The following is a 17,654-nucleotide window of genomic DNA, read 5'->3' as shown; positions in this document are numbered from 1 at the left end:
AGTACCACTTATCTGTCGAAATCTTTCATCGTTCACTTAAAACAGTCAATTAATCATACATTGAGTACCATATAACTGGAATTAACCGATGCAAGTCCAAGAAGGATTGGCCGGTGGTGCCGGCTGGCGTCAAGTTCGATCCCACGGATCAGGAGCTGATCGAGCACCTTGAGGCCAAAGTGACTGCTGACAGCGCGAGATCTAACCCTCTCATCGATTTGTTCATACCAACCATCGACAGCGAGCACGACATATGCTACACCCATCCTAAGAAACTTTCAAGTAAGACACCGATCGGCCTTCTACTTGCACAAACATATTCCTTTGTTTATAGATCTATTTTTCTTTTTAGATGCAAACCTAGTGATGCAATTACAATTTGACAGTTAATAAAAAGTGAAACAAGTGACTGCAACATGCCAAAGATGTTATGAAAATGCCAACCACGTACACTAAAACATGTATTCGACAATACGGCAGGTATCACACTGAGTGGCCTAAGCAAGCATTTATTCCAGCGCAATTCCAGGGCGTTCAAAAGGGGCACGTGGACGCGTCGCAAGATACAGTCGGAGTGCGGCATGCACGCGATGTGACAAGACCGGCAATACCTTGCCGGTGGTGGTCAACGGCTCGCAGACGGACATCAAAAAGGTTCTGGTGCTGCACACCAACAAGAACTTCGACCAGCAAAGGACCAACTGGGTGATGCACCAGTACCACCTCGGGGACCTGGAGCAAGAGAAGGAGCGGGAGCTGGTCCTCTGCAATATTTTCTAAAGACGAACACTAGGGCCAGGAGTAAAAAGATTATAAGTTAGTTTGGTATTGGTACTTGTACTACCATGTCTTCCGCAAGTTGGTATTGTTGTTAACGATCTTTCGGTATGAACTTGGCATTTTCTTCCAACCATCATGCCGAGGGTCGACGTGGATATAAAGCTGAATCATTTGTTTTGAAATGAATTTTCAGGCACCTGATTTTTATTTGATGGGTAGCATAAGCACCTGCCGTTCGAATTCCCAATTCTCCAAAGTTTTCGAAACAAGTGCATGCACTTATTATCACGATGAAAAAACAATATACCTGTTGCATCCCAATTATCAGTCTGTACTTGCAGAACTCTCTCGTTTGTTGAGCAGGTATATTGTTTTTTCAGGTCGAGCAAGTTTCAACTGGGCTGTAGACTGCCCAGGCTTGGTTTTTTTTTAACAGGCCCAACCCATAACAACAATGGGGCACAAAGATCCACCAGGTATCTACTGGCCTCTGGCACGCCAGCGTTAGTTATATTTTGTCTTACAACATCCGCAAGCAGTTTTTTCACTGAATCAAACACGCAGACTAGTTCTATTTTCCTCATGAAACGCCATGTCCTACAACCGTTTTCTAATCTCTACCTATAGTTTTACTAGTTCATATACATGTATCATTATATAGAAAATACATAAAGTTCCCTTTTCATATTTACATCCTTATTTTTGTTGTTGTTTTCCCTCCCAGCGCTGATTTCATTACCACTGGTTTTCCCTTAAACCAACTCAATTGTCCCACGTCTTATTTGCTCACAAAAACAAAACGATTTTTTTGGAAAATCAATAAGTTCTTAAAAAATTGTTTATCCTTTCGGGATTACAACAGTTCGGACTCCACCGAAATATGCAAAATAAGGTTGAACTTTTTGACCGTGGTCTTGGGCAGAAAATGGGCTGTAATAAATTACTTAAGAATTAGCAAATGGGCTGCAAATTATAAAAAAAATTAGCAAATGGGCTCTATCTTGTCTGCCACAGATTTGGAGGCTAACTTCTGGGCCTACTAAGTTCATGCGTACACAAGGTTTCTCAAAAAAAGAAACTTAGTCAACAATCGACTCTACCAGCGTCAGACCGTTAGATGTCAATCTAACGGCAATCGTGCTTCTTCAGTCTCTGATATTCCTGCTCCAGCCGCCCAAACCAGCGCCGGTGGAACCGCCTGCTCCCGCCTCCCGTGGCCGGCTGTGCTGTCGGGCAGGCCTCACAGTCCCACCATACTCGCATCCCTGGCCTGTCTATCCCTCTACTCACCCACACCTCCTGTTATTTTCCGGCGACGGTAGACGAACCAGTCAACCCTCGTACTCCCCACCGCGTGGGCAGCCACTGTCGTGTCTTTCCCAGCTCCGTGTCGTTCCCTTCGTAGGCCTCGCCGTCGTCCACCGCCCTGGTGCTCTCGGCGCGGCGCGGTCAACGTGGTCAACGAACGACATCCATCGGAAGTGGACTGTACATGGAGAGGCTGACAGCTTGGTCCACGGCCGCACACAAGGAAATGCCTCCTTATTACAAGCAAAATAATGATTCCTCCACCTGACATCTTGGACCCACCGGAAGGGCCTCTGTATTTCGCGAAAAAAACGTTCCCCCCGCTGACAGCTCGGACCCACCAGCTATATCTTCGCACGCAAGGAAGTGCCTCCTTATTACGCACAAAAAAATGAATACCCCCCCTGCGTGGGAGGCTGACTTGTGGGCCTACTAAGTTGACGGGGACGGAGGGCTTTGTCAACTTAGTCAATATGAACGATTCTAGCTCCAGTGACCGTACGATGTCCATCCAACAGCCGTAGTGCTTCTTCAACCTCTGGTCTTCTTGCTCCAGCCGCCCAAACCAGCGCTGATCGTGCTACGTGCTCGTGCCTCCCGTGGCCGGCTGTGATGCCACGGAGGCCGCACCGCCCCCTACGACCCCCACCACTGGCCAGGCTATCCACCTCTACTCACCCACACCACCTGTTATTCTGCGGCGACGGCAGCCTCACACCACAGCCGAACCAGTGAACCCTCGTACTCCTCTCCGCGTGGGCTTCCACTGCCGCGTCTTCCCCGGCTCCACGTCGTCCCCTTCCTAGGCCTCGCCGGCGTCCACCGCCTTGGTTCTCTCGGTGTGGCGTGGTCAACGTGGTCAAGGAACGACTTCCATCAGAAGAGTACTGTACGTGAAGAGGCTGACAGCTGGGTCCACGGCCGCAGCAAGGAAGTGCCTCCTTATTACGCGCAAAATAATTATTCCTCCACCTGACAGCAGGGACCCACCAGACGGGCCACCGTATTTCACGAAAAAAACATTTCCCCCCTGACAGCTGGGACCCACCAGCTACACCTTCGCACGCAAGGAAGTGCGTCCATATTACGGGCAAAAAAATGATTCACCCCCTGACTGCTGGGACCCACCAGCTACATCTTCGCACGCAAGGAAATGCCTGACAGTCGGGACCCACCCGGTCGAAGCGTATGTAGCGTTGTCATTCTAGTCGCGAACGTGTATGTACATACTGGTCGATGTAGAGGCGCGCACGTCTGGTAGTAGAGGCGCGCACGTAGCATGTACACGTACTTACAGCGGCCATGGTCCAAGAAAGTAAATACGGCCACGTACGTACATACGGGCGGGGTCTCGGACGCCTACTCGCGCATATGTATGGCCAGGGCTCGTGTACATGGTTGTGGCTTGGTCGGAACGGAGAAACTGCGTCGTCGTCGTGTTCATGGGGAGGCAACGGAATGTGTCGTGTTCATCGGGAGGCAACGGAACGCGTGCTGTTCATCGGGAGCCAACCGGCTTGGACGGAACAGGCGATGGAAACGAGGCCTGGCGTACCGCAAACGGAGGAAACGGCCTTGTGTTCGACTGGCCACAGTGGAAACGGGATCCTGTTCATCGGGAGGGGTCTGGCGTACCACAAAACGGAGGAAACGGACCTCCTACGGTCCAAACGGGGTCTTGTTGATCGGGAGGGGTGTGGCGTACCGCAAAACGGAGGAAACGGACTTGTGTTGGAGCGCTACGGTCGAAACAGGGGTCCTGTTCATCGGGAGGGGTGTGGCGTACCGCAAAACGGGACTCCACGGGATACTGTTCATCTCCACCGTCGACCTCCTCCAGCCTCCACGGGCTCCTGTTCATCCACCGTCGACCTCCTCCAGCCTCCACCTACGACTGTTCATCCACAGGCTCCTGTTCATCCAGCCTCCACCGGCTACTGTTCAACCAGCCCTCTCCACGGGGGTCCTGTTCAACCACCCCTCCACGGGCTACAGTTCATCCAGCCCTCCACCGGCTACTATTTACCCAGCCCTCCACCGGCTACTGTTCATCCAGCCCTCCACAGGTCCTGTTCATCCACCAGCTCGATCGATCGGGGTACTGTTCATCTAGCGGCAACGGCCTCTACTACCACGGGCTCCTGTTCATCCAACCCCCCATCAGGAACTGTTCATCCAAACCCCCTCAACAACGCTCACTGTTCATCCAGGGAAGGAGGCAGCAGTGTTCGATCGGCTTCAGTTAGGAGCAGTAGCGAAGGAATCACTCGGGTTCAGTTAACAGCAAGGGATCGATCGATCGCTTGGGTTCAGTAACGCGTAGGCTGCAGTGCAATCGCTCGGGTTCAGTTAGAGCCCAACGCCTCGCTCGGGTTCAGTTAGAGCCCAACGCCTCACACACACGCGCATACATACGAGAGAAACGCGCATCGCTCGGCCCCCGACCACCCACCGTAACCGGGAACTCCCTGATATTTTCGTCGCCCTCGCTTCTACCATCGTTTTTTCTGTCATGGACGGCCCAAAGAATGTCATGGAGCTGCGTCTCCGGCCCGCCTAGGACGAAAAGCCCATTTTCTGTCATGATTTTTTGTCATAGAAGTAGGACCCCACCATATCTATGATGATATCGGGTTTTGTCACAATTATGGTCATAGAAGTGTCATAAGTATGACAGAAATTTTTTTCGTTCGGCCCAAAATGTCACGGATGTGTCTTTTTTTTGTAGTGTATACCGTGGGTGACCTTGATCTGGGACACATACTACATCAACTCCATCCCCCATGCAACTGAACCTTGTGGATCCTTTTGGTGGTGCGACCTCATCCATCTCATGCCCATCTATAGGGGGATATCATTGGTGCATGTCCGTTCTGGCCAAACGGCGCTGTTCTGGAAGGACAATTGGAATCAATGCATATATGTCGAGACATACCCACGAGCTTACTCCTATTCCACTATTGAAGATGCATCAATACAAGAGTTTCTCACTACCACAAGCCTCGGTTCGGCCTTCCAGCTGCCCCTTTCACCACAGGCGCACGATGAACTGAAGCAAATCCAAGATGATGTTGCAGGCGTCACCCTCGCTGATGCAAATGATAGTTGGACTTATGTTTGGGGGTCTGCTGTTTTCAAGACCAAAGCGTATTATTCCTTCTACTTCAGAGAGATCATTGAGCATGTCACCTTCAAGTGGCTATGGAAGTCCAAATGCATACCCAGAATCAAGGTGTTTGGCTGGTTTTTGCTGTCTGATCGTCTAAATACCCGAAGCATGCTGAAGAGACGCCACTACAACATTGGGGACAACCTCGACTGCCTACTATGTGGCCAACATGTGGAGAAGACAGTGGAACATCTGTTCTTCCATTGTGATTTCAGTAAAGCTTGCTGGGACACACTTCACATCACTTGGCCCCCACATGGCAACAAACTTGAGCTACTCAAACAGATGAGAAACTTGCACGCACGCAAAATAATCATGGATGTTTTTCTAGTGGCTTCTTGGAGTCTCTGGAAGGAACGCAATAACAATTATTTCAGACAAGTGGCCCCCACCATTTCATCTTGGAAAAGGAGGTTCAAGGAAGACTTTGCCAATATTCAACACAGAGTTCCTACTCATAAAGCACAAGTGGTGACTGCCATTTTGGAGGGGATTCTGTAGGTTACTTTGATCACTTTGTAGTAGGATAGCTATACCCCCCTCACTCTTGTAAATACCCACCATTTGGGTCTCCACCCCCCCCCCCCACCCCACCCCACATTGTACATGTATCTGTTTGAGCTTTATTTAATCTACATGCAGTAGGAGCCTTTCCTACTATTTAATTTTCAAAAAAAAGAGAATAATGGTTGTTCTATTCATATGAGTAATATCTTTTATGGTCATGCACCCTTGAAGAGTGGTCTATTTTTGTTGAATCTCGATCGTGGTGATACACATATTCATAATATTGATGCCAAAAGATGCAAAGTGCATAGTGATAGTGCAACATATTTGTGGCACTGACGTTTAGGTCATATTGGTGTAAAGCGCATGAAGAAACTCCATGCGGATGGACTTTTGGAATCACTTGATTATGAAATATTTGATGCTTGCGAACCATGCCTCATGGGTAAGATGACTAAAACTCCGTTCTCTAGAACAATGGAGCGAGCTACTGACTTAATGGAAATAATACGTACCGATGTATGTGTTGGGAAACGTACTAATACTTCAAAAAAATTCCTACGTGTCACCAAGATCAATCTAGGAGAGGCTAGCAACGAGAGAGAGGGAGTGCATCTTCATACCCTTGAAGTTCGCTAAGTGGAAGCGTTACAAGAACGCGGTTGATGGAGTCATACTCGCGGCGATTCAAATCGCGGAAGATCCGATCTAGCGCCGAACGGACGGCGCCTCCGCGTTCATCACACGTACAGTCCAGGGACGTCTCCTCCTTGATCTAGCAAGGGGATAGGAGAAGTTGAGGGAGAACTCCGGCAGCACGACGGCGTGGTGGTGGAGCTCGTGGTACTCCGGCAGAGCTTCGCTACGCTCAACGAAGGAGGGGTTAGAGGGGGAGGGCTGCGCCAGGGGCAAGGGGTGCAGCTCCCATGCACCTCCCCACTATATATAGGGGTGGATCGGGCTGGTTTCTTGCCCTCCAAGTCCATTGGGGCGTTGGCAAAGGTGGGAGGAAATAAGTCCAATCCTTTCCCTTCCCCACCGATTGTTATCCCGCCTTTTTAGGGATCTTGATCTTATCCCTTCGGGATATGATCTTATTCCTTCTAAGGGGGGATCTTGGTGTGCCTTGACTAGGGGTGTGGGGCCTTGCCCCCACTACCCACGTTCATGTGGGTCCCCCCATGTAGGTGGGCCCCACTCCGAAACCTTCTAGAACCTTCCCGGTACAACACCAAAAAATCCGGAACATTTCCCGGTGGCCAAAATAGGACTACCAATATATAAATCTTTACCTCCGGACCATTCCGGAACTCCTCGTGACGTCCGGATCTCATCCGAGACTCCGAACAATTTTCGGTAACCACACACAATTCCCATTACAACTCTAGCATCACTGAACCTTAAGTGTGTAAACCCTACGGGTTCGGGAACCATGCAGACATGATCGAGATGCCTCTCCGGCCAATAACCAATAGCGGGATCTGGATACCCATATTGGCTCCCACATGTTCCACGATGATCTCATCGGATGAACCACGTTGTCAGGGATTCTATCAATCCCGGATACAATTCCCTTTGTCCATCGGTATGTTACTTGCCCGAGATTCGATCGTCGGTATCCCTATACTTTGTTCAATCTTGTTACCGGCAAGTCTCCCTACTCTTTCCGTAACGCATAATCCCGTGGCTAACTCCATAGTCACATTGAGCTAATTATGATGATGCATTATCGAGTGGGCCCAGAGATACCTCTCCGTCATACGGAGTGACAAATCCCAGTCTCGATTCGTGCCAACCCAACAGAAACTTTTGGAGATACCTGTAGTGCACCTTTATAGCCACCCAGTTACGTTGCGACGTTTGATACACCCAAAGCATTCCTACGGTATCCGGGAGTTGCACAATCTCATGGTCTAAGGAAATGATACTTGACATTAGAAAAGCTCTAGCAAACGAACTATGCGATCTTGTGCTATGCTTAGAATTGGGTCTTGTCCATCACATCATTCTCCTAATGATGTGATCCCATTATCAACGACATCCAATGTCCATGGTCAGGAAACCACAACCATCTATTGATCATCGAGCTAGTCAACTAGAGGCTCACTAGGGACATGTTGTGGTCTATGCATTCACACGTGTATTACGATTTCCGGTTAATACAATTATAGCATGAACAATAGACAATTATCATGAACAAGGAAATATAATAATAATTATTTAATTATTGCCTCTAGGGCATATTTCCAATAGTCTCCCACTTGCACTAGAGTCAATAATCTAGTTACATTGTGATGAATCGAACACCCATAGAGTTCTCGTGCTGATCATGTTTTGCTCGTGGAAGAGGTTTAGTCAACGGATCTGCGACATTCAGATCCGTATGTACTTTTCGAATATCTATGTCTCCATCTTGAATATATTCACAAATGGAGTTGAAGCGGCGCTTGATGTGCCTGGTCTTCTTGTGAAACCTGGGCTCCTTGGCAAGGGCAATAGCTCCAGTGTTGTCACAGAAGAGAGTCATCGGGCCCGACGCATTGGGAATCACTCCTAGGTCGGTGATAAACTCCTTCATCTAGATTGCTTCCTGTGCTGCTTCCAAAGCAGCTATGTACCCCGCTTCACATGTAGATCCCGCCACGACACTTTTCTTGCAACTGCACCAGCTGACTGCCCCACCATTCAAAATATACACTTATCCGGTTTGTGACTTGGAGTCATCTGGATCTGTGTCGAAGCTAGCATCGACGTAACCCTTTACGACGAGCTCTTCGGCGCCTCCATAAACGAGAAACATATCCTTAGTCCTTCTCAGGTACTTCAGGATATTCTTGACCACTGTCCAGTGTTCCATACCGGGATCACTTTGGTACCTCCCTACCAAACATATGGCAAGGTTCACATCAGGTCTGGTACACAGCGTGGCATACATAATAGAGCCTATGGCTGAGGCATAGGGGATGACACTCATCTTTTCTCTTTCCTCTGCCGAGGTTGGGTGTTGAACTGTGCTCAATCTCACACCTTGCAATACAGGCAAGAACCGCTTCTTGGACTGATCCATATTGAACTTCTTCAATATCTTGTCAAGGTATGTGCTTTGTGAAAGACTAATGAGGCGTCTCGATCTATCTCTATAGATCTTGATGCCTAATATGTAAGCAGCTTCTCCAAGGTCCTTTATTGAAAAACACTTATTCAAGTAGGCCTTTATGCTTTCCAAAAGTTCTATATCATTTCCCATCAACAGTATGTCATCCACATATAATATGAGAAATTCTACAGAGCTCCCACTCACTTTCTTGTAAATACAGGCTTCTCCATAAGTCTGTATAAACCCAAATGCTTTGATCATTAACAAAGCGTTGCACCAGCCCATAGATGGAGCGCTGGAGCTTGCATACTTTGTCAGCATTCTTAGGATTGACAAAACCTTTTGGCTGCATCATATACAATTATTCCTTAAGGAAACCGTTAAGGAATGCCGTTTTGACGTCCATTTTCCAGATCTCGTAATCATAGAATGCGGCAATTGCTAACATGATTCAGACGGACTTCAGCTTCGCTACGGGTGAGAAGGTCCCATCATAGTCAACCCCTTGAACTTGTCAATAACCCTTAGCGACAAGCCGAGCCTTATAGACGGTCACATTACCATCCGCATCAGTCTTCTTCTTAAAGATCCACTTATTCTCTATGGCTTGCTGATCATCGGGCAAGTCCATCAAAGTCCATACTTTGTTTTCATACATGGATCCTATCTCGGATTTCATGGCTTCAAGCCATTTGTTGGAATCCAAGCCCGCCATCACTTCTTCATAGTTCGAAGGTTCACTGTTGTCTAACAACATGATTTCCAGGACAGGGTTGCCGTACCACTCTGGTGCAGAACGTGTCCTCGTGGACCTACGAAGTTCAGTAGCAACTTGACCCGAAGTTTCATGATCATCATCATTATCTTTCTCTCTAGTCGATGCAGGCACCACAGAAACATCTTCCTGAGCTGCGCTACTCTCCGGTTCAAGAGGGGGTACCTCGTCAAGTTCTATTTTCCTCCCACTTACTTCTTTCGAGAGAAACTCTTTCTCCAGAAAGGATCCATTCTTGGCAACAAAGATCTTGCCTTTGGATCTGAGGTAGAAGGTATACCCAATAGTTTCCTTAGGGTATCCTATGAAGACACACTTTTCCGATTTGGGTTCGAGCTTTTCAGGTTGAAGTTTCTTGACATAAGCATCGCATCCCCAAACTTTCAGAAACGACAGCTTAGGTTTCTTCCCAAACCATAATTCATACGGTGTCATCTCAACGGATTTCGATGGAGCCCTATTTAAAGTGAATGCGGTAGCCTCTAAAGCATAACCCAAACATGATAGCGGTAAATCGGTAAGAGACATCATAGATCGCACCATATCCAATAGAGTGCGATTACGATGTTCGGACACACCATTACGCTGAGGTGTTCCAGGCGGCGTGAGTTGTGAAACAATTCCACATTTCCTTAAGTGCGTGCCAAACTCATGACTCAAGTATTCTCGTCCACAATCTGATCGTAAGAAATTTATTTTCCAATAACGTTGATTCTCTACCTCGCTCTGAAATGCCTTGAAATTTTCAAAGGTCTCAGACTTGTGTTCATTAAGTAGACATACCCATATCTGCTTAAGTCATCAGTGAGGGTGAGAACATAACGATAGCCACCGCGAGCCTCAACGCTCATTGGACCGCACACATCAGTATGTATGATTTCCAACAAGTTGGTTGCCCGCTCCATTGTTCCGGAGAATGGAGTCTTGGTCATTTTGTCCATGAGGCATGGTTCGCACGTGTCAAATGATTCATAATCAAGAGACTCCAAAAGTCCATCTGCATGGAGTTTCTTCATGCGTTTGACACCAATGTGACCAAGGCGGCAGTGCCACAAGTACGTGGCACTATCATTATCGACCTTACATCTTTTGGCATTCACACTATGAATATGTGTAACATCACATTCGAGATTCAATAAAAATAAACCATTGACTAGCGGGGCATGACCATAAAACATATCTCTCATCTAAATAGAACACCCATTATTCTCGGATTTAAATGAGTAGCCATCTCGCATTAAACGAGATCCAGATACAATGTTCATGCTCAAAGCTGGCACTAAATAACAATTATTGAGGTTTAAAACTAATCCCGAAGGTAGATGCAGAGGTAGCGTGCCGATGGCGATCACATCGACCTTGGGACCATTCCCGACGCGCATCGTCACCTTGTCCTTTGCCAGTCTCCTCTTATTCCGCATCTCCTGTTTTGAGTTACAAATGTGAGCAACCGCACCAGTATCAAATACCCAGGAGCTACTACGAGCGCTGGTAAGGTACACATCAATAACATGTATATCATATATACCTTTGGCGTTGTCGGCCTTCTTATCCGCTAAGTACTTGGGGCAGTTCCGCTTCAGTGACCATTTCCCTTGCAATAAAAGCACTCAGTCTCAGGCTTGGGTCCATTCTTTGGCTTCTTCTTCCCAGCAACTGACTTACCTAGCACGGCAACTCCCTTGCCGTCCTTCTTAAAGTTCTTCTTACCCTTGCCTTTCTTGAAACTAGTGGCCTTATTCACCATCAACACTTGATGTTCCTTTTTGATTTCCACCTCCGCTGATTTCAGCATTGAATATAACTCAGGAATGGAGTTCTCCATCCCTTGCATATTGTAGTTCATCACAAAGCTCTTGTAGCTAGGTGGAAGTGACTGGATGATTCTGTCAATGACCGAGTCATCTGGAAGATTAACTCCCAGCTGAGACAAGTGGTTGTGCAACCCAGACAGTTTGAGTATATGCTTGCTGACAGAACTATTTTCCTCCATCTTACACCTGTAGAAATTGTCGGAGACTTCATATATCTCGACCCGGGCATGAGCTTGGAAAACCATTTTCAGCTCTTGGAACATCTCATATGCTCCGTGTTGCTCAAAACGATTTTGGAGCCCCAGTTCTAAGCTGTAAAGCATGCCGCATTGAACCAGGGAGTAATCATCACTACGCGACTGCGAGGCGTTCATAACGTCTTGAGTTGCTGGGAAAATGGGTGCGTCACCTAGCGGTGCTTCAAGGACATATGCTTTCTTGGAAGCTATGAGGATGATCCTCAAGTTACGGACCCAGTCCATATAGTTGCTTCCATCGTCTTTCAGCTTGTTTTCTCTAGGAACGCGTTGAAGTTGAGGGCAACATTAGCGTGGGCCATTGGATCTACAGGATAGATTGTAAAGACAATTTTTTAGACTAAGTTCATCATAATTAAGTTCATCTAATCAAATTATTTAATGAACTCCCACTCAGATAGACACCCCTCTAGTCATCTAAGTGATGCATGATCCGAATCGACTAGGCCGTGTCCGATCATCATGTGAGACGGACTAGTCATCAACGGTGAACATCTCCATGTTGATCGCATCTACCATACGACTCATGTTCGACCTTTCATTCTCTCGTGTTCTGAGGCCATGTCTATACATGCTAGGCTCGTCAAGTCAATCTAAGTGTTTCGCGTGTGTAAATCTGGCTTACACCCATTGTATGCGAACGTTAGAATCTATCACACCCGATCATCACGTGGTGCTTCGAAACAATGAACCTTCGCAATGGTGCACAGTTAGGGGGAACACATTTCTTGAAATTTTAGTGAGGGATCATCTTATTTATGCTACCGTCGTTCTAAGCAAATAAGATGCAAACATGATAAACATCACATGCAAATCATAAAGTGACATGATATGGCCAATATCATCTTGCGCTTTTGATCTCCATCTTCGAGGCGTGGCATGATCACCATCGTCACCGGCATGACACCATGATCTCCATCATCATGTCTACATGAAGTTGTCTCGCCAACTATTACTTCTACTACTATGGCTAAAGCTTAGCAATAAAGTAAAGTAATTACATGGCGTTTATATTGACTCATAGGTCATACAATAAATTAAGACAACTCCTATGGCTCTTGCGGGTTGTCATACTCATCGACATGCAAGTCGTGATTCCTACTACAAGAACATGATCAATCTCATACATCACATATACAATTCATCACATCCTTTTGGCCATATCACATCACATAGTATACCCTGCAAAAACAAGTTAGACGTCCTCTAGTTGTTGTTGCATGTTTTACGTGGCTGCTATGGGTTTCTAGCAAGAACGTTTCTTACCTACGCAAAAGCCGCAACGGTGATATGCTAATTGCTATTTACCCTTAATAAGGACCCTCTTCATCGAATCCGATCTAACTAAAGTGGGAGAGACAGACACCCGCTAGCCACTTTATGCAACAAGTGCATGTCAGTTGGTGGAACCTGTCTCACGTAAGCGTACGTGTAAGGTTGGTCCGGGCCGCTTCATCCCACAATGTCGACGAATCAAGATAGGACTAGTAATGGTAAGAAAATTGAACAAATCATCGCCCACAACAACTTGTGTGCTACTCGTGCATAGAATCTACGCATAGACCTAGCTCTGATACCACTGTCGGGGAACATAGTAATAATTCAAAAAAATTCCTACGTGTCACCAAGATCAATCTAGGAGAAGCTAGCAACTAGAGAGAGGGAGTGCATCTTCCTACCCTTGAAGATCGTTAAGCGGAAGCGTTATAAGAACGCGGTTGATGGAGTCGTACTAGCGGCGATTCAAATCGCGGAAGATCCGATCTAGCGGCGAACGGACGGCGCCTCCGCGTTCAACACACGTACAGCCCGGGGATGTCTCCTCCTTCTTGATCCATCAAGGGGAGAGGAGAAGTTGAGGGAGAACTCCGGCAGCATGACGGTGTGGTGGTGAGCTCGTGATTCTCCGACAGAGCTTCACTACGCTCAACGAAGGAGGAGGAGAAGTTGGAGGGGGAGGGCTGCGCCAGGGGCAAGGGGTGTGCACCTCCCCACTATATATAGGGGTGGAGGGGACTGGTTTCTTTCCCTCCAAGTCCATTGGGGCATTGGCAAAGGTGGGAGGAAAGAAATCCCGTCCTTTCCCTTCCCCACCGATTGTTATCCCCCTTTTTAGGGATCTTGATCTTATCCCTTCGGGATTTGATCTTATTCCTTCTAAGGGGGGATCTTGGTGTGCCTTGACCAGGGGTGTGGGACCTTGCCCGCACTACCCACGTTCATGTGGGCCTCCCATGCAGGTGGGCCCCACTCCGGAACCTTCTAGAACCTTCTCGGTACAACACCGAAAAATCCCGAACATTTTCCGGTGGCCAAAATAGGACTTCCCATATGTAAATCTTTACCTCCAGACCATTCCGGAACTCCTCATGACGTCCGGGATCTCATCCGAGACTCCGAACAACTTTCGGTAACCACACACAATTCCCATTACAACTCTAGCGTCACCGAACCTTAAGTGTGTAGACCCTACGGGTTCGGGAACCATGCAGACATGACTGAGATGCCTCTCCGACCAATAACCAATAGCGGGATCTGGATACCCATATTGGCTCCCACATGTTCCACGATGATCTCATCGGATGAAACACGATGTCGGGGATTCAATCAATCCCGTATACAATTCCCTTTATCCATCGGTATGTTACTTGCCCGAGATTCGATCGTCGGTATCCCTATACCTTGTTCAATCTTGTTACCGGCAAGTCTCTTTACTTGTTCCGTAAGGCATGATCCCGTGGTTAACTCCTTAGTCACATTGAGCTCATTATGATGATGCATTACCGAGTGGGCCCAGAGATACCTCTCCGTCATACGGAGTGACAAATCCCAGTCCTGATTCGTGCCAACCCAACAGACACTTTCGGAGATACCTGTAGTGCACCTTTATAGCCACCGAGTTACGTTGTGACATTTAATACACCAAAAGCATTCCTATGGTATCCGGGAGTTACACAATCTCATGGTATAAGGAAATGATACTTGACATTAGAAAAGCTCTAGCAAACGAACTACGCGATCTTGTGCTATGCTTAGGATTGGGTCTTGTCCATCACATCATTCTCCTAATAATGTGATCCCGTTATCAACGACATCCAATGTCCATGGTCAGGAAACCACAACCATCTATTGATCAATGAGCTAGTCAACTAGAGGCTCACTAGGGACATGTTGTGGTCTATGCATTCACACATGTATTACGATTTCCGGTTAATAGAATTATAGCATGAACAACAGACAATTATCATGAACAAGGAAATATAATAATAACTATTTTATTATTGCCTCTAGGGCACATTTCCAATAGTATGCGGTCCAATGAGTGTTGAGGCTCGCGGCGGGTATCGTTATTTTCTGACCTTCACAGATGATTTGAGCAGATATGGGTATATCTACTTAATGAAACACAAGTCTAAAACATTTGAAAAGTTCAAAGAATTTCAGAGTGAAGTTGAGAATCATCGTAACAAGAAAATAAAGTTTCTACGATCTGATCGCGGAGGCGAATATTTGAGTTACAAGTTTGGCCTTCATTTAAAACAATGTGGAATAGTTTCACAACTAATGCCACCTGGAACACCACAGCGTAATGATGTGTCCGAACGTTGTAACCGTACTTTATTAGATATGGTGCAACCTATGATGTCTCTTATCGATTTACCACTATCATTTTGGGGTTATGCGTTAGAGACAGCTGCATTCACTTTAAATAGGGCGCCATCTAAATCCATTGAGACAACACCGTATGAGTTGTGGTTTGGCAAGAAACCTAAGCTGTCATTTTTTTTAAGTTTGAGGTTGCGATGCTTATGTGAAAAAGCTTCAGCTTGATAAGCTCAAACCCAAATCGGAGAAGTGCGTTTTCATAGGATACCCAAAAGAGACTATTGGGTACACCTTCTATCACAGATACGAAGGCAAGATCTTTGTTGCTAAGAATGGATCCATTCTAGAGAAGGAGTTTCTCTCGAAAGAAGTGAGTGGGAGGAAAGTAGAACTTGATGAGGTAATTGTACCTTCTCTCGAATTGGAAAGTAGCTCATCACAGAAAACCGTTCTTGTGATGCCTGCACCAACTAGTGAGGAAGCTAATGATAATGATCATGAAACTTTGGATCAAGTTACTACCGAACCCCGTAGGTCAACCAGAGCACGTTCCGCACCAAAGTGGTATGGTAATCCTGTTCTAGAAGTCATGTTACTAGATCATGACGAGCCTACGAACTATGAGGAAGCGATGATGAGCCCAGATTCCGCAAAATGGCTTGAGGCCGTGAAATCTGAGATGGGATCCATGTATGAGAACTGTCGGGTGGTAGGTGCGACATATGCCAACGGGTGGCTTATCATTGTGGGAGCCAGTAAGACGTCGCCGGTGCCTGGAAACGGGATGAGGTGAAGACATGCACGCCGGAGGATCTTACCCAGGTTCGGGGCTCTCCGTGGAGATAACACCCCTAGTCCTGCTCTGCGGGGTCTCCGCATGATCACTAGATCAATACAAGTAGCTACAAGTGCTCCTTGAGCTGTCTAGCTAGAGGAAGAAGAAGGGCCAGGCCAGCTCTCCTTTTCTCTCTATGTGGTGTGTGAAACTCTATGAGATCAACACTTTGCATGGGTGTCCCGGGGGGTTTATATAGGCCTACCCCCCAGGGGTACAATGGTAATCCGGCGGGGTGTGGGTCCCAGCCGTCAGCGTTTGTGCTCGCCGGCTTCTCCACCGGTCATTGGGGCCCGCCGACTGGTGGGTCCCGCCGGCTGCCGGCCTCTTGGCCGACAGGCCGGCCCCACCGCTTGGGGGCTTTGTCGGCGGCTGGTTACTTTCGCCTCGCCTCTGATGACGAGAGCTTTGTTGAGGTAAGCGTGGCTACAGTGTCGCCGTCTAGCGGGCTCCCACTGTAGCCTTACCTCGTCTTGTCTCCTTAATGAGGCACATGTTTCGAGGGAGGGAGGTAGCCGGCTATTGGGAGCCGGCCACACCCCTGGCCGACTAGAGGAGGCCAGGCCGCCTTCGGGTGTCTCTCTGGCAAAAGGGGCCCGCCACCTACGGGCCGTACTGGCGCCTGCCGTGGGTGACGTCGAGGTCAACACGGCTACAGTGCCGCACCGGACGGGGGATGGCTGGCTCGTACGGCGCCTTGTGGCCATGCCTGTTCTGGGATTCGGGGGTAGCGGGCGGTACTGCGGCCACGCCCCATCCTATCGCCGTTATGTGGGTACAGTCTTAGTAGGCGCAGTCTTGGCCGGCTCCTGGGAGCCGGCTTTCTTCATGGCCGGCTTCTGGGAGTCGGCTTTCTTCATGGCCGGCTTCTGGGAGTCGGTCCTCTTGGGGCCGGCTTCCTGGAGTCGGCTATCTCGTATCTTCCTTGGGGGAGATTTCTGAGGTTGGGTCGCCTTCTGGGAGTCGGCCCTGGGGACAGCCGGTCGGGGGAAGGCGGCCCTATGCTTTGTATGCTTGAGGGCTTGAATGGTTTGATAATTTTTCAAAGAGCCAGGGGGAGTCGGTTAGGCTACCCGTGGCCATTTACTCCGACGGTAGTCCCCGAAGCTGGTTGGGCTTCGAGGCTGAGAGGAGGTCGAGAAGCTCGGTCAGCTTCTCATCTTGACGAGCCAGCAGCTGGGGGCCGGCTTCGGTTGGGTGCGCCGTCTTGGCGAAATTTTTGAAGTCGGAAGGCGGGAGTCTGTTGGCGCGTGCGCCGGGCTGCGGGCCGGCCGCTCGCCGCCTGCGAACCACGTGGCGTCCCTTGGTTGAAAAGAGCCTGCCAACCCACGCGTGTGACAAGACGTCGCAGCAGGTTGAGGGCCCACCACTCCTACGCCTAGGCCTAGGCGCGGATTCTTTGCGGCCCAAAGCCGTCCGCACGTCTTCCGGCGGCGGTTTCCGCACGCCATTAGGGCGCAATAATCGCGGGACGTGGGGGAGTGGGCGCAGTTAATCCCGCGTTCC

This window comes from Triticum aestivum, chromosome 6D (assembly GCF_018294505.1).
Source record: "Triticum aestivum cultivar Chinese Spring chromosome 6D, IWGSC CS RefSeq v2.1, whole genome shotgun sequence".
Taxonomy (NCBI): domain Eukaryota; kingdom Viridiplantae; phylum Streptophyta; class Magnoliopsida; order Poales; family Poaceae; genus Triticum; species Triticum aestivum.
This window is presented reverse-complemented; position numbering follows the sequence as displayed.